Raw genomic sequence first — 11,641 nt, forward strand, 5'->3', positions numbered from 1 at the left:
GCTACTCTACAATATACATTTGACGCGACATTGAGCAACTGCTGCTTGTGCGCGCAGTAGCAGTAGAAGCTCGAAGAACTGTCGAGTTATAGCAATTATACCTAGACATTACTGCATTCTTTTGTTCTGCCCCAGTAGTAATCTGCGAGATTCTACTGAACTGTACTAAGTCTACATTGGGGCCACAAAGGCAGAGTGCGCTAACCGCCACCACCGCGTCGAATTGAATTTAATTATTAGGCAAATCAGGAGTTTGTGGACAAGCACATTTTTCAGAAGCGCGAGATCTTTGCCGCCATCAACATGCAGTCACTGGTAACTACGTCACAGACCTCAAAGAAAACTGTCTCAATTACAACATGCTCTCACACAGTTATTGTGCTTATACAATATATCCCACAGTTCAGTATCTGCCTTGTTAGCTCGTCCATTATAAAAGTCCACATTTCGTATCACGTTCAAGTACACACCCATCGTGAGACTGAATTTGAAGGCAATAGCGCGAGCAATCATGTCCAAATGAGGGATACTATATTTCTATATACTCTACTATAATTCCGATGACTTTACTATAATTCAGATAATTATGCAGACTTTACTATAATTCTACTCCTTGAGACATTTTGCACAATCTAGAATAACAGAACTAATGTTAATATGCTCCAGAAAACTAAAATACTGCATGTGATGCATGTCAAAATCCTTCTTCATGTGGAGCTGCGACCTTACAAGGCGTTCCGAAAAGGTGTCACACTATTTTATTGTTTTTTAAGTACGCCTGGGTTTGAACTAATCGTGTTTCCTCTTATGCTGGGCCTGTGGCCATACAACATCTTTAATGACACTTGGCCCCCATCTCGCCAGCACCTCCATTTAAATTTTATAGTCTACAGTTGGAAATCTTAGACGCCTCTAAATTCGTAAGCGTTTTTTACTTGTTCGACTTTGTAATTAGTGTTATTGTGCTTCTGAAAATACAGCTGGCTGCATTTTAATGTCGTAGGCTTCATCAATGACCCTAACGCATAGCAGTGATCCTGTCTTTGAAAACATTTATGTGCTTGATAGAAGTCAAAGTACGGTACGTTCTTTGGGTGATGATAATCGATCACCTTTTTTTTGCTGTCCTCAGACACCACTTAACAGAAATGGCAAGAACAGCGTGCTTACTGCAATATGCAAACCAGGGCTAAGGTACAATACAACTGCCATATTGAGTTTCCCGCAGCACATTGAATAGCGCCACCATGGCCAAACATCCAAACAAGGACTTGGTTTACACCCCCCTAATACCACGACTACTGAGCTATCGCGCTTGGTCAGGGCAGTTCCCTACCTAAAAATGGTAACGTGCTTGTAGGCAACAATCTTTCGGTATGTGGTGCAACGCATTGCCGCTGTAAAAGACGGACATGAATGCATCTCTGAACAAACAGTTGGTGCTTCTTAATTTTTATTTGATTGCAGACAGAAGTGTTGAAAAGAAAAATAATCAAAGTTGCGGAGCTCCATCCGTCGCCAACAAATGTAGCACTTGAATGTCAACATCTTCTTCCACCTTTATAAACTGCAAGAGAAGCAGTAGTAATTGTGACTGTGAATTCTTTAAAAAATGTTGGGCAAAAATTAAGGCAGAAATAATTTTTAACGATCAACTATGTCATTCAACGCATCTCTTAAAGCTATAGAGAGTGAAAATGTGTAAACACAATTTAATTTCCTGAGGGCTACTCCTAAATGTCATTTTTATTCTTATTCAGCCACATAAATTTTAGATAAATGCTGAAAAAGTGTGTCAGATTCACCCGAAAGGCGAAACATGGATTGCGATAGCAAATTAGTGGGGAGCTATAAGAAGTAAGAATAGTAGTTTTATCGGCCGCATAAACTTGCAAACATAGGCATACTAAATAAATTAACAAGCATTGTGTAACGCGCGCACAAGCAAACATGAACGCATCTCACTCAACGACCGCGAAAACGGGTTTTCAAAACGTGGGAGCGAATTCACAGCAGCGACAATTTTCCTTCGGCTGCCGCTGCCATCAACGCGAGAACACAGCGCAAGACGAACTTTGTCCCCGCCGCAGATGGCTTTCAAGATACAGCGGTCGGGTGGTCGCACGCAGCCTACAACGCGCTCCCGCCTCCTCGATACCCTCCACCATCCTCCTCCGGAGTCTTACTTGCCGGGCGGCCCGAGCAGCCGCTTGGGGCGCCCAGAACAGAACACGCCTAAAGTCCCTATATAGTAAAAGCACCACCACCTACTCTTTCCTCCGCCGTCTCCTTTCTTAAACTGCTTGTTTTTTTTTCTTCTTTACTTTTGGCTTGCGAACGCAAGTCGACGGTGGCACCCCTAGAAAGTCCCCGTTGAAGCTTTCAGGCTGGGCGCGCGCCGCGGCCGCCGCCGGCGACTGCGGCTGCGCAGAGCGACTTTCAACATAGCTCTGAGGCGAAAAAAATATAAATAAGTGAAAGCACGCGCTATCATCGTCCAATCGGAGATACATGAGAGAAGCGGCGTTGATCAAAGGGTGGCAGTACTTTTCCTATATAGAGATTTTAAACACGCCCCACCTCCTCCATAGCTTCCCTCCAGAGCGTTGCGCGCGAGTGAAGGACAGCGCCCCCTCCCGCTTTGGTCTCTTGCATGTGCAAGTTCATCCGCGATCACCAAAACAACCGCACACGCTCTCCCTCACTCATACCGAATACGGCACGTGGCGACAATTTTATTGCCCTTGGACTTTATACCGAACCTCATGGCGACGGCCACAGCAGAAATGCGCTGAATTTTTGTATTTTTATATAATTGCTATCGCAAACAAATGTTAGTCCTAACTTTAAGACAAGGAAGACAGCGGTGTGGATCAGAGAGCAAACGAGGACAGCTGATATTCTAATTGGCGTTAAAAAAAATGAAGCTGGGCAGGCTGTGTAATGTGTAGGATGGATAACGGGTGGACCATTACAGTTACAGGATAGGTGCCAAGAGAAGTTAAGCGCAGTCGAGGACGGCAGAAAACTAGTTGGGGTGATGAAGTTAGGAAATTCTGGAGGCGCAAGTTGGAATCAGCTAGCGCAATACAGGGGTAATTGGAGGTCGCTGGGAGAGGCCTTCGTCTTACAGTGGACAAAAAAATAAGGTTATGATGATGATGATGATGAAATGGTACACAATTTAGCTAGTAGTGGACTATGCATCCTGAAGTAAGACATGTTTTTGCAGCCGGCTAGTTCGACTCCTGTGTTGAGCACATGTTCGATCACACCGCCACATCACGTAGTAGGCACGCGGTTCATGGTGTTTAGGGTGGCTCTAATTAAGCACTTCGCACATATATAACGGGGGAACCACTGGTAGGCAGGGTTCGACAGGTTTTCATTGACATTCCCCGTGTGGATCATGGGAAGCTTCATCTCTTTTGAAGAGTGCGAATCAGCGCTGCCGAGCGCGGACTGCCCTATCTAAGGGATGTGCCACGTTCATAGGAGATAATTTCGCCGCATCCATGAGCCTCACCTTGCTCTAAAGCTGGTTCTGACTGGACAACAAAATACTCCGCAATTAAAGAAGCCATTGGTAATAAGGCACAACTGTAACGACAATGATGCAAGCTGGCTATGGTAAAGCAAGCATATTACGGAAACCTAACGCGGCAATGGGCAGCCACAGAAATGATTTTTTTTCGTCAGAGCTGCGCACGCAGAATGCGATTCTCCGATATCAAGGCCGTGAAACAAAGTGGCGTCCATGGCAGCTTGAAGCTGCCGCAAGGCAATCTGCGCATGCATTACGGCACAAGCACTGGGTAGGGCTTTAAGAGGGGCTCACAACAAAGCTTGCAACCTGGCTGTATAAGCTCATGGGGAGTTTAAGCACACGCTGTGGCTAGCGCGCCGCCAGTTCCATCAGATAGATGGAGATGGCATCAAATGACACCAGACGTGCGCTACGAGCGGAGGACTAATGCTCAGGACGCTAACAAAACAAACTGCATCGGTTGCATATTAAACCAGATAACTCGACTGATTTGGAAGGAGGAAGGAGGGCTCTATAATCTGTGTGATGCGAAAATTAGACAAAGGTTTGGATGCGAGACGGTGGAAAGAAGGCCCTGTAGATGGATGATTATGATACAAGGCGCTGTTTGTCATGCCTCAGCTTTTGTAATTGCTACCGCACCATACCTGTAAGATCCCCGCCGTAAATCTTCGGGAATGTTGGCATGGCAATTTAGGTAAAATGCTTTCACGTACATGACAAACAACAAATGCTGCACAGGAACGAGCGCTATGTTTCATTGGCCCTCTGACAATTCAAAACACCAATACATACGCCTCTGCGACAACACATGGCCTGCATGGCTGCAAAACATTTCAAGAAAGTAAACCTTTTATTGTTCAGCAACACCGCAAGAGCACCAACACAATCCGAACCAATTCTTCAAATTATATCGGCTTCAGCAATATTGCTCCGTCAGCCTGTCTCGGCCGGCTCTTACTAATAAGAGTGAAATTGTGTGATATCCTTTCTTGTTTTTGAGCGATAAAAAGGCTGACTTTCTTAGTCTGGTGCAGGTCTGGTGTAGTCGCAGAAGTGTATATATCGCTCTATCTATGAATAAAATTGTTTGTTGAAGCTAGGGCTCTGTCCTATGCATTGTTCCTTTGTTTAACTACACTTGCGCTAAGTAAACCCTTGCTGCTCATTTCAGTGCCGAACCTTGGACTAAGCACAACGGGAGGACCCTGGGTTTTTCTCAGTCCTCTAATTCAGGATAGAACGCGCGAGTAGCGCCTACTCAACCGCGGCACTCGCGGTTAAAAATGGTGTTCGTGCTTCTAAACAGTAATAAAGCGCATGGCTTCCTTCACGTATACACATCCTATTCTCTGTCGCTGCTCATCTCGCTCTAAAAGATAGTGAGGACTAGCAAAAAGGTCGTCAGCATCGAAAACCGTAGTGTCGGAACTCACTACGCACACAAAATAATACTTTAACAGGTTACGGGACATCGCAGAAAAAACTAAGCAAGAATATGCTGGATGAGGCAGCTGCGAATGCAGCGAAACATGAACATTCATTGTTGAGTTTCCTGTTCCGAAGCGTCGCAACGTGGTCTTGAACATAAATTTTCTGAAAGTAGTATACACAATGGCACACAGACAATTTTAACACAGAGGTTCACAGATTGATTGCTATCATATACAATGTTAAACCCATCCTATCGCTGTGAAAACAAAAATTTGACAGTAGCTGTAGCTGACGCTAAATCGGATGAAGGCGAAAGCCTGCGCTCTCAACAGACATTCATTAAATTAGTTTGAAATCCTCGTTCAAAGGTGTTGGTACATCCTATTACTTGGTCTCTCTTGTTCTCTTTTTTGGTCGCCTAGACATCACCACTGGTTCTGTGTGGTTAATGATACGTTAGAACTGTCGTGGATTTCTCTTTCTTTTTTGTTCGTCTACTTTCTTGTAGCACAGCAGAATGAGAGGGACACGGAAAGACAAACAAGCAACATTATACAGAGATTATACAAACACACAGCGCTAGCTTTCAAAACAATGTTTTTTTTTACAGTTCTCACAGGTGTGCTTATACTCCTCAAAACGTCATAAGGCACATGTATATTGCTCGTCAAATATGAACAAAACCAGAAAAACCCCACGTAGACACTTTTTTAGTCACACCGATTATTTAGAAGTATAACCGTTCAGCACAAACAGGGGTAATCGAGTTCTTTTATTGATAAAGAAAGTGATGGCTCTCTGGCGCATGTGTCACTAAGTGTGGCTATGTTCGTAGCTTCTATAGTCATTTTGAACTTGCTTCTACTCATGACAAGAGTTTCTTTAGCGTGTCTGAGACGTAACACGAGGGGTCACTTGAATTTTCGTGCCTTAATGCCGGACGGTCGTCAGATTTTTCGACCCATGAGCCATGTAAGGTATTCGCCATAAAGAAGCCAATCTTTCAACCAATATATGGTCTCATAGTTGACGTCACATCACGGAATGTCTCCCTTCTCTGTGCATAGATTCGGCCAAGTGCTTCACAGGAAACACGCATGCAGACGGGTCTATAGCGATTTTACGTACCACGCGGACAATTGCCTGCTCGCAAGACGAACATCACAACTATGGCCTAAGAAACGGAGACAATCGTTCATTGCAACACATGCGCTTCAGAATAATTAGGGTTAAAATTGCAAGAAATTCGAATTTCCAAGAAAGATGGGTGTCACACTGCTTCTTTTGAAGAGCAGTGTCCCAGATCACTATCAACTGACGTCTACTTTTGCGCGCACAACTACATATATAGCAATGTATGCATAAAAGCCAGAAACACACAGTGTCCGTGCCTCGTATCGGCTTCAGTCTCAGTATTTTTGACAACTACAGAAAGAGCATATCTTGCCAGCCGATGAGATCCGATCGCGTACAGACTTTCTTCACGTGGCCGAGGTAGCAATATGTTGCAGCGTGCGCAAAAATAAAAATCTGTAAAGAGTACATTAACGTCCTTGTTGGCCCTCTTTAGTCCCTTGTTTTTGTAGCTGTGCTATTAAAACTCGTCTTATTCCTGTATTCCGAAACGCTCTTTCACTTCAAACTCATCCGTGGCTTGATCTAGAGGGTACGTCGCGTTAAGACACTCATCGCGTTACTTTTGACGCGTTCATTACAGGCTGTATTTTGACCAAGTCAAGCGAGGGATTCAAGTAAAGGCGCATTTATGAATGATGGGTTAGTGTCGCGTTAGCCTATATCAGTAGGTTTGTATTTACAGGTAAGCAAATTTTATAATTAGGCCTAGGCGGACTCCTAAGGTAAAGACGAAGCTCAGTATCTCATATATGCTTGGTCTTGCCAAAGACTAACAACTTAAATGAAAAAAAAAAGAATGTTTCCTTATGCATGTTTAATGTAATTTCTTCTTTTCCGTTTATTGCTTTACTTCACGTTACCAATTTTCGAATATATGTCATTTGTTAAAGAACAGTATCGTTCTGTTTGTTTACAGTTCATATTGTTCTGTTTGCCGACTCATTTATGCACGACAGTTCTATTTCCATCAGAATTTCCGTTCGATGTGTGAAAATTCAATTCAAATAAGGTTTACATTACGTGACCGATAAATTCCCGTTGAAAAATTAAAAATGACATGCGAAAGCATACAAGAAAAATAGTTCCCTGAAAAATTTGCAAACTTGGTTCATTCATTGAACCAAGTCTTAAATCTTAGGGAAGTTTTAAGAATCGCCTTTGGAAGACAGCATAATTCCTGTCCTTGAACCGGATTATTCTAAAAGGTGGACTTTACTGACATGCGAAATCCAAACACATGATGAAGTAATTACCATTATTTTCTGTAATACTTTATTTTCAAGCTTAAGTAACATGTCCTTGCGTTTTTATTTAACTGGTTTTTCAATGTGTGAAACCTTTCTTTTAGCCCTATGTCAATCGTTGTCTTTCATTCATGTTTTTTGGTCTTAAAGTGCGTTCGCTTTCTGTAAAACCATTACTTGCTTATATCGATTATGAGGTATTCATACAGGGTGATCCGTCTTAAATTATAGGGAAGTTTTAAGAATCGCCTTTGGAAGACAGCATAATTCCTGTCCTTGAACCGGATTATTCTAAAAGGTGGACTTTACTGACATGCGAAATCCAAACACATGATGAAGTAATTACCATTATTTTCTGAATAACTTCTTAATTATAACTTCACGGCATAGATTGCAATTTAGAAATTGTAACTGGGGAGCTTGCAAGAGATACCCACCTAAAATAAATTGCAGGAAGACTTCAATTCATAGATATTATGCAAAAAAAAAACTCAGCCCTTCCACTGGGGTGGAGATGGAAGACCAGCGAAGCTGTACTATGGTGGGAATTATGTATTTCCAATTATAACTATTAGGATGTGATTGTTTGATTGGTTATTTGAACTTTTGAATAATGAGAAATATATATGATCCGGTGGTTTTCATTTATTTAGTGACCACAGGGACCATGGCCTTATGGTCGCTGCGGTACACCGCCATAGGGTGTACGGCAAAGGTTGGCACGTTCTTCATAAACACGCCACCAACGCCGCGCGCATTCGGTGCGAACGCGGTCAAAACACCGCCGCCGTCGACAACAGTTGTGTGCGTTGTTTGTGTGACCGCACACAACCGCTGTCAAAACGCTGATCACGTGAAGGAACGGCTAAACGCCGTTGGCAATAGAGGCAGGTGAGAGCCCAGATAGAGTCTGCGGCACAAGCGGCAGAAGCCGGCAGGGTTGCGCGCACACATATATATATATATATATATATATATATATATATATATATATATATATACGCAGATGAAGCACCCCAGAGCACACGACAGGTGTGGGAGCGGCGGGAGAAGCTCGCGAGGGTCCGGCGTCCTCGGTCATTGTGAAGGCGGATGGTAGCGTACGGCTGCGGAGTTCCAGGACGCTGAAGGGGACGACCTAGCACCTCCACCAAATGCAACAAGAGTATTTTGCAGGTAGACTTGATAAAGCGGTTTAACAAGCCGGATCGTTGAAAACCGACCTAGCGCGAACCACACGATCGTCAACGTCTTCTTCCACACACTGGCGGGCACAGAGCTGGTGCCGATGTGCTCCGGTACAATATATATATATATATATATATATATATATATATATATATATATATATATATATATATATATACAGGGTCCCTCGATGCCCTCCTCCCCCACCGCTGCCCTTCCACTGTGACGTCCCATTTGCTTTTCTTTGTGCGTTTGCTCCCCGTGAAAGATCGCGTACCTCGCCATCGCACGCTTTCACTCGCACATACAGCATACGGCCAATGAGAGTTTTTTTCTATTGCCGGACGCGACCATCGAAGAGTGAGCCCTTAACAGCTTCGCTGTAGAAGTATCTGAGTATCTCCAAGCGATGGCAATAAACATTACCTTGGTTCTGTGCGCGTCGTCAAATTTGCAGATTTTAAATCTTGGCTCACGATAGTTGCGATATCCTGTATGTGTCTACTAAAGTGCTAATTAAACAGAGTGACTCACCAGCAGGAGAATAATTCAAGTCAGGTTCAGCTCGCAATGGTCTTGAATAAGCACCGCACTTTCTCATTCATATGTTTTACCGCTGTCGCTATAAAACCCACGTGAGGACGGATATGATTCACCCATAAGAGTATAGGCCAACCCACGGATTTGACTAACTGCCTTGGGTATCAGCCAGCTGGGAATTTTCCGTAGCTTCATCGCTTTATTTGACGCTGTTCATCAAGAGCGTAGATGGAAGGCGCCAGTTCACTACTTCTGCACTGCTGTGTCGCCCAGTTTTGCTTGAGGGCGTTAATGTGTTGACGATGTGTATTCTTGAAGAAAGGCATGAGCTACTTTACTCACCATTCGGACTTCGTGTCGTCTGTCGAGTTGTTGATGGAGGAGGAGCCATAGGCTTCTGCGGATACCTGCCAGATCTCGCTTCGATTTTTACGTGCTGAGGCGCAGCAAGAGCAAATGGCCGGTCCATCTCGTTGCGATGCCAACTGAATAAGCACAACCGTAGCAAAGGCAATCGTAATGTAAAAGTTCAAAACGTTCCTCATTGTGAACGGTCGCGAAATGTTAAGCATTTCAGCTAGCAGCAGCAGCCGCTTATATTCGCGCTGGAACACAATGCACACAAGGAGAAAAAAAAAACGATCACTTGGATTGCGTTGCACAATTACATCTGTTTAGCATTAACGCATTTCTGGTCGGAGGATGAGGTGAAAATGTACGGCACAGGTTTCTTTTCTTATGGCCTTTAAAACCTAGTGCTCCTGCGTCAGTGATGGTGCTTGAGCACGAAAAAAAGTATCTAAGAAGCATTGTTTTTGCGAAACAGAACCCTGCTACGCATGGCGCTGCTCTTAACTTTTCTGGAAATATTCTCTGTGATATTTGTAGGGTTTATTGTATCTGCACATTTTAAAAAAAGCATACGAAGGACTACGCCAGTTGGTTTCTGTAAGAGATGAACAAAAATTGTTACTCTAATTTTCTCGTCTAATTATTCATGTCGAAGTTAATATATTTACTGTGAGACCTTACACTTTTCCAGTGCTGGATGTGTGCCCTGTGTATTACGCAATGCAAATGCGGGCAAATATACCTCTTGGATTCCTGAATATTGAGGGAGGCATACTTTGACATGTCGACCCTGCTACGGCATCTGCTATAGCTGCATAAATGTTTCCAGGAACGCTCCAGCTATTTTTCTTCTATGCGCAGTTTTTTAAGGAGGCACAATGCTGCTTTTCTTGAAGAGAGAGAGAGAAAGCGAAGAGAGGAAAGGCAGGGAGGTCAACCAGACGAACGTCCGGTTTGCTACCCTACACAAGGGGTAAGGGAAAGGGGGAATAAAAAGAGGAAAAGAGGAAGAGAGTGAGCATTGTGTGTGCAGCGAGGCACCATGACACCAAAGTCAAGTCCCATAGCTGGTGATGTGCGTTGAAGACATCTGACATGAACCAAGGGCCAGTGGTCGTTGCGTGAATAGGAGGCGGTGGGTGAGCCACGGGGCTTACTCGAGACTTGCAAGCACTGGATTAAGAGTATCCAGTACTTGCACTGCACTTCGTGCTGACGGAGTATGCAGCTTGCTTAACAGTATACGAAGGGTATTTACAAGGGACCGAAGCATCGCAACCACTTGCCGGTCTACTTCGGGCAATTTATCGGGAGTCGGCATTCTCGACTCTACCGCGGTGCACTGTACACTTTGATCTGACTGTGGTGCCGGCTGTGGCATCGGTTGTGGCCCCGCCTGTGGCCTCGGCTGTGGCGTCGGCTGTGGCTTCAACTGTGGTGTTAGCTGTGGCGTCGGCTGTGGCATCGGCTGTGGCATCGGCTGTGGCATCGGCTGTGGCGGCGGCTGTGGCGTCGGCTGTGGCCATGACTGTGGCTTCGACTGTGGCTTCATCTGGGGTATTCGCTGTGGTTTCGGTTGTGGCTTCTGCTGTGGTGGCGGCTGTAGCTTTGGTAGCGCGGGCCAGGCTTCAGTATTGTTCTCCGTTACGACCTTGTCAGTATTAGATTCGACTCCGCCAGGCCTAGGGGGCAGAGGAGGAGGAGTCGTCGGATGTGCCGCGCTCTTCATAGAGGAACCTTCGTTCTTTGAAGTCCGACGGCATCGACGGCGTCGGGAGCGTCGCTTTCTAATGGCCGCAACAGCTTCCCGACGAGACGAATGGTCTCTTGCCATCTGCTTCAAGACCGCCCTTTCTTTCCTCATTTTAGGGCAGTCCTTTGAGGTAGCATCATGGGACCCAATGCAATTTGGGCATTTGAGCACCGTGGCTACACAGGAGTCTGCAGCGTGGGGTCGTGCGCAGCGCGAGCAAACTCTCGTATTCTCGCACACAGCGCTCACGTGACCCAGCCTCAGGCAGTTGCGGCATTGGAGTGGTCTTTGAATAAATGGACGCACGGGGTGTCTAAAGTGGCCCACCTTGACGTGTGAGGGAAGAGATTCGCCCTTGAAAACCACCTTCACACAGCGGGATGTGCCGAGTCGAGACACGTGAGTGATAGCGCAGCCATCAACGGCTGGCTTAATTAAAATCGGCAA

At 45.0% G+C, this 11,641-nt stretch overlaps 1 long non-coding RNA gene across 1 annotated transcript; it reads right to left on the minus strand.

The window, feature by feature from the left end:
* Positions 1-1,450: 1,450 nt before the first annotated feature.
* LOC125945295 (uncharacterized) lies at positions 1,451-9,645 on the minus strand. Its single transcript, XR_007466792.1, has 2 exons — positions 9,433-9,645; positions 1,451-1,567 (listed from the first exon to the last, which is right to left on the minus strand). It is a non-coding gene; the product is annotated as an uncharacterized LOC125945295 (long non-coding RNA).
* Between the last annotated feature and the right edge of the window lie 1,996 nt (positions 9,646-11,641).

The sequence above is a fragment of the Dermacentor silvarum genome, chromosome 5 (genome assembly GCF_013339745.2).
Source record: "Dermacentor silvarum isolate Dsil-2018 chromosome 5, BIME_Dsil_1.4, whole genome shotgun sequence".
In the NCBI taxonomy this organism is placed as follows: Eukaryota; Metazoa; Arthropoda; class Arachnida; order Ixodida; family Ixodidae; genus Dermacentor; species Dermacentor silvarum.